The following is a 6545-nucleotide window of genomic DNA, read 5'->3' as shown; positions in this document are numbered from 1 at the left end:
GGGGTCTATACCTGTAGGGGTGAGAGAGAGTGGCCTAGCATGAAATCCTCATCATATTCTTGTTCACATCACAATTCCAAGTGAAGGAGCTATTTGTCAACATGGATACTTAAATTAAGGTAGTGTCTGAACCATGAACACTTGACTCGCAGCCATTACCTGAAAATGCCACTTTAGCAGTTCTGAAGAAGTTTGAAATTCTGTGTGTGTGTTGGCAGTGGGGGGAGATGAGTTAGTTTTTATGCTAATTATGGGGAGTTTTTGTGGCTAATCTAGAAATCACAGTATAATTTTTAACATTATTTCCAAGCTCTAAGTAAAAGAGAACTTTTGTGAGTTGGGGACAGGCTGTTCCACTGAGAGAGAAGGGAGAGTCAGTACAGCTTCCTATGGAACACTGTGAAAATATTCCAAGCATTCCCCAGCCATGTCGTATCTTTGCAAAAGAAGAGTTGAAATACTTAGAGGTCTGAGTTAGACCCAGCGCACATGGAGAACGCTTGATGCTTGCAGACTTTATTCATCCTTTTCACAAAGGAAATGGGTATATGCTAACTGCATGTCTCCTTTTATTCACAGCCTTCACTTTCTCTTTTGCCTTCCCCAGGTTATATAAAGCTTAATTATAGGTTCACTAGGTATTGTAGATTTCCGAAAGTCTGCAAGAAAAATAGACTTTCTCATCGACCCAGACAATGCTGAGTGCATTAAGACAATGAGGAAGGAAGGAAGGGAAGGAGGGAGGGGGAGGGCAAGCCAATCATTGGTAGACAAGAAGAGATATACAGTATATAATATTTCATTGAAAATTCATCATTTAGCAGGAAGGCAGGAGAGAGCACAGAAGAATCCAAGGCAGGAAGGCAGATTGTTCCGCGTGGTCATAAGTTGGTGTTGTTTTTGTTCATCTTATACTTCGATGATAGTACATTCATTTTTGGTGGTCCTCCTTATGACGAAAAACAGCATTCACATTACAAAATTAGATTAAAAATTTTATTTAAAAGTTCTTAAGATGAGCACTATTTTAATATCCTTAAGTGTTTTATTTTTCAGAACTTTTTAAATTAAAGGGTCAGATTTAAAAGTAAAGTAAAAGAGCCATTGCTAACTAAAGGTTGCTGTAAATGATGACCAGGCTTTATCAGTTTAAACTGGTGAGGATGTGGGACTTGTTCATAGATATTTATTGCACACAAGTCTTTCTAGAAGTGCACCAGGCTGCCTCATCAGGCAGGTTACTACCACCAGGTCCTTGAGCGAAACAGCTTATTTTCTGGAAGTAGCGACAAGAATGTGTTTAAAACTATTTTGGTTTGCTTGTACCTGAATTTCTTCTGTGAATTTTTTACTGGGAAATAATTACATATTTACATGAAAGTTGTACAAAAATACCACAAAGAACTTTTTTCCTGAACCTAAATACTTCAATGTGTAATTCCTACAAATAAAAAATTCTCCATGATTATAATGCAATCATCAAAATAAGTAAACTAACACTGATGTATTACTACCATCTATTCCTCAGATGCCATTCAAATTTTGACAATTTAATGTTTGTTTTAGCAAAAGGATCCAATTCAGGATCACCTGTTGCATTTAGTTCTCATGTCTTTTTAGTTTTCTTCACTCGGAATAAGTCCTCAGTCTTTCCATGACTTTTATAACTTTTGAATATTACATGCCTCATATTTTGTAGAATGTCCCTGAATTTGCATTTGTCTGATATTTCCTCCTGATTAGATTTAGATTATGCATTTTTGACAAGCATACCACACAGAAGCAATGCCATGTTCTTACTGCATTCAATTAAATTATACATGATTTCATTTTGACTCCACTATTGGTGACATTTGCTTGAATCACTCAGTTAAGGTGGTGTCTGTCAGGCTTTTTCATTGTAAAAGTATTTTTTTCTCTCTGTAATTTATAAGAATTTTGTGTGGAGGTACACAGAAACTTCAAATTTTCCATTTTTGTCAAACTTTGCCCACTACTTTTAACATCTATTGGTGATTTTTAGCTGAATTAATTATTTCTATGATGGTTGCTAGATGGTGATTTTTATAAATCCTTAATTTCTCCATTTATTAGTTGACATTTTACTGTAGGAGGAGATTTCTCATCTTTCCACTTATTTCTTTGTATCAGCATGGGCTTATAGATTGCTATCTTACTCAATGATTACAATCCATTACTATCATTATTTATTTTGATAAATAAATTGTCCCGGATTTGGCCAGTGGAAGCATTTTCAAGCTGTATCTTTGACATTTCCCCATCTTTGCTCTTTTGTTAATTTTTTGAATGATAGCTCTGCTGGGCTTAAGGGAAAGTAGATTCTTCTTAGAGTCTGAAGGCCTAAGATGCAGTCTTCTTGGCTTCTTTCATTCCTAATTGGGTATCCTTGGGAGATGGCCCTTCTGCTTTAAGGCTTAAATTGGAGACAATTAATCTTTTCTGGAGCAATTGCTGTGAAATTCAAGCTAAAGGAAGGAGATTATAATGTAGGCTGAATTCCATTCCTAGAGACTTTCTGCAATCATTCTGTGCATTGATATTTCATGGTGGCCTAATAAGTTGCAGGGGAATCATTTGGAAAATCCGTCTGCCTGTTCTGTTTGTAGCCTGTAAGAATTATATGTTTCAGGTAAATAAATATATGTTCGAGTGGTTTTTTTTCCTCTCCCAGGTGTTGATGCCGTGTAGGCTGGAATCCTCTTCACAAGGGTGTCCTGTCCTGGGTGGTATAGAGGTCAGTACAGCAAAGTCATTTTCTGGGAGGACAAGTCCCAACTACTCTGATGCCTGTCTTATCTTTCATCCCCAGCAAGGTCCTATCTTAGCTGGCTTTGGGCCATATGAACAGATGGAAATGGGTGTGGCCGAACACATGATTTCTAGTCATGTCAAGTGGGCCGTTTGGAGTCAGGATTCCAGAACCAGGAATGCCTCATGGTTGCCTACGGTGCAAGTGGCAGGTGGAGATAAGAATGGCATATAAAGTCACTTGTAATCTGGCCCTAGCTTGGTTTTCAAATTTTAGAGGAGATTGTGGACATGGAAGTACCTGGCTCAGTGTGCGACCTAGTGTAGACACTTAAAATCCAGTCCCCTGCTACTTTCCTTACCTACGTGCCATTCGCTAGATATTTCACACACTGACACCCCATTCTGATTAACTTACCTACTACACTCCTTCGTGTGAAGGCTTCTAATACTTCCCAATCCAAAAATTAGAAGGCAAGCTGGAAATTAATATCTGTATTGGTTGAATTAAATCTGTACAGAAGGACGCATGGTATCAGTCTTATTAATCATGAAATTTAGTATTCGTGAAAATTTCATTGCGTTCGAGAGCAATCTATGGGTCTGTATGATGATTGCCGAGCACATTGTAGTAAATCTAAAATCAAAGAAGTTACTTATAGGCAATTACTTTCAAAAGCAAAAATTATAAAAGAACCATGAAAACATTTTAAAATAAAAATGACGTTTAATGTGGGATGAGCATGCATTTTAAGATGTTTAAATTGATATGGAGCTGTGCCCCCAAACTAGGAGAGTTGAGGCCTTACAAGGGACCTAAGCCAGCCAAACCAGATAGGAAGTGAGCCCCCTGTTTCTGGGGTGAGGGTGTTGAGAGAATACCATAGAGTTTAGACGGCCAGAGTTTCATGCTGAACTAAGCACTGTCCTATGTTGGATGGTGGAATAGGAATCAGCCCCTAATTAGTTTGTGACCCTAGGCAGATCGTATCCCTCTCTGGGCCTCAAGGTCCTCAACAAAACCAAAAAATAAAAATAAAAAACAAAAAACAAAACAAAACAACCCACATAAAAACCCAAATATGCAAAAATCCTTTAAGCTCTTATTCCTCTAAAATCTCTGAAGATGTTGGGCATGATCTCTATCTTCAAAACTCTAAAATTCTATGTGCCATCTCCCGAGCTTTGATTCCAGGAGCTATTTATTTTGAGCATCAGTTACTGCATAGCCCATAATCAAGGATTCAACCTCTCTCACTGCTGGTGTCTCCTCTGGAGAGGAAGTAGACAAGTCGGATTTTGTGAGCTGGCGTTCTCCTCCCCACTTTGAACATAATTGAGGCCCTGCCCTAGGGACTGGGTAAAAGAAAGAGAGGCTTTCTTCCTAATCCATTAGTATACTGGTTTGTAGTTCTTGCCTTTAAGAATTATGTTAAAGGGAAAAACTCAGGAAGAAAGGATATTTTACAAGGAGGCGTATTGGTTTTCTATGGTTGCCATAAGAAGTTACTATAAACTGGGTTGCTTAAAACAGCAGATATTTACTTTTTCACAGTTCTGGAGGCCAGAAGTCTGAAATCAAGTTGTCAGCAAAGTGTAGCCTCCCCCAGGGCTCTAGGGGAGAACCCTCTCTTGCTCTTTCGACTTCTGGTGGCTCCTTGTGTTCTTTGGTTTATGGCTGCGGCACTCCAGTTTCTGTCCCGCCTTCTCTTTATCTTTTTGTGAGGGCGCTTGTCATTGAATTTAGAATGCACTTGGGTAATCTAAGATGACTTCCTTTAGAGATCTTACTTAATTACATCTGCAAGGACCTTTCTTCCAAATAAGGTCACATTCACAGTTTCTGGGAGTAAGGATATAGATATCTTTTGGGGGTTACCATCAGTCACTACAGGTGGCATGACTGATGGGCTACTGGCTCCTAGCTGAGCTCTAGGGTGTATGGGTGGTGATGGATGTGGAGGGTACTGTTAATAGTGTTAGGGAGAAGGAAGGATAGAAAGAGTGAGGAGTGTGTACATGGCCCCCGCTGACATTGGCCGGTGCTGTCATCAGCAGCCCTGCAAGATAGTGAGGGCCATTCTGAGCACACATCTCTCTTTTCCTTTCCAAAGGAGGATGTTGTACCAGTAAGTTAGGCTTGGCTCTTCTGTAGTCACAAACAACTCCAAAATCTCAGCGGCTCACACACCAAACATTTTTTCTCAGCACTCGCCTGAGGTATATGACAAAAGGACCACAGGAGCACTCCAGGTCACCTTCACTCTGGGACTAGGCTGATGGAGTGGTAGACTGGAATATGTCCAGTCTTGTGGCAGAGAGAGAAGAGTGTGCATGGTAAACCTCAGGCTGGCTCTTGAATCTTCTGCCTGGAAGTGACGGATGTTACTTTGCTCATTTCACTGGCCAGGGCAAATCTTGTGGCCAAATTTGATGTCAATGAAGAGGACAAATATTTTTTCCAGGGGAGAAGCAGTAAATATTTATGAACCACAGTAAGGCAGGCGACAAGTGGTGTCGGAAGAGCCCCCTTATCTGTTGAGAACCTGCATAGCTTCCTTTATCTCCTCCCACACAGGAAGATTGCTGCTCATTCAGGCTTTCTTAAAACCCTTAGCACTCATTTCTCCAAGGACTTTGATGTCTGCATGTTCTGACTACATCTTATTCTTTATTCTGTGCTACCTAGGCTTCCCAGCTGTCCTCATTCCCCATCTCCCAGAAAAACAAAACAAAGCAAAACAAGACAAAAAACAATGAGTTATAGTTTCATGCCATTGTCTTGAAGAGCTGCTGTTGGAACTATGTTTTCCAATCATAACCTACATGGTTATTTTCATGGCAGCCATCGGAAAAGACCCTTTTCTTCTTCCTCTGTTTGCAGAGGCTCCGAGAAATGGTCAAGGGCTTGGCCCTGATTTCATCTGTGGATTCTAAAAGTCTTCAACTATTAAGGCCTTAGAGAGGCATAGTGCAACTTCCACGAATCTATGGTCCGCCGATGGATTGCCAGGGTCTCATAAGGTGCCTGAATTGTAAGTAAAATTTTGTGAGAGTATGTGTCCAGTGCATGCATATTTTCTTGGCCAGGAACTATAGCTTACATCTGATTCTCAAAGAATCTGTGAACCCAGGAAGATTAAAGACCACGGAGTTCAATCCAAATCGCTTCATTATAGGGGTAATATAGAAATTGAGGTTTGATTCTGTGCACCAAATGGACTGACTCTATTTAATATATTAGCTGATTACTTCATAAAAAGCTTTTCCCCAAACCTTGGTTTTGTTTCAGTGAGTTAATTTCCCTAATATTACAACTTACCCTGGGAGAAAGGAAGACTCTTTGGAAGGTTACATTGACTTTTAAAGCCACAGGGGTATCATTTTGTACATTCTTACCCTGGCAATTATTACCCTTAGAGTGCCTGCAGAGCTACCTCCAGCCTTCCCGTTGGTCCCCGAGGGGACTTATTACATTTCGAACAGGCAAGTATGAAGACTTACAGGGCTGGCTTACCAGAAGGTTTTGCTTTGGGGATTTCACAAACAGGGCTGCTTCTGTCTTGTAAGGAAATTTACATCCCATGAAGCAGAATAGGGAATGACTATGGCAGTTGACGGTAATAGGGTTGCATCAATATTACATGTCTACCAGGCAGAGAACCAATATGTTTTAATAGCACAAGTCTATTTCTCCTCCACCTCTTCTATGAAGCTTGTTGGAGGTGAGTAATATTTCCTTTTTACAGATAAAGGAACAGAGGGTCAATATTTTG

Source organism: Pteropus medius, unplaced genomic scaffold (genome assembly GCF_902729225.1).
Source record: "Pteropus medius unplaced genomic scaffold, Ma_sr-lr_union100, whole genome shotgun sequence".
Lineage (NCBI taxonomy): Eukaryota > Metazoa > Chordata > Mammalia > Chiroptera > Pteropodidae > Pteropus > Pteropus medius.
Note: the sequence above shows the minus strand (reverse complement) of the source record.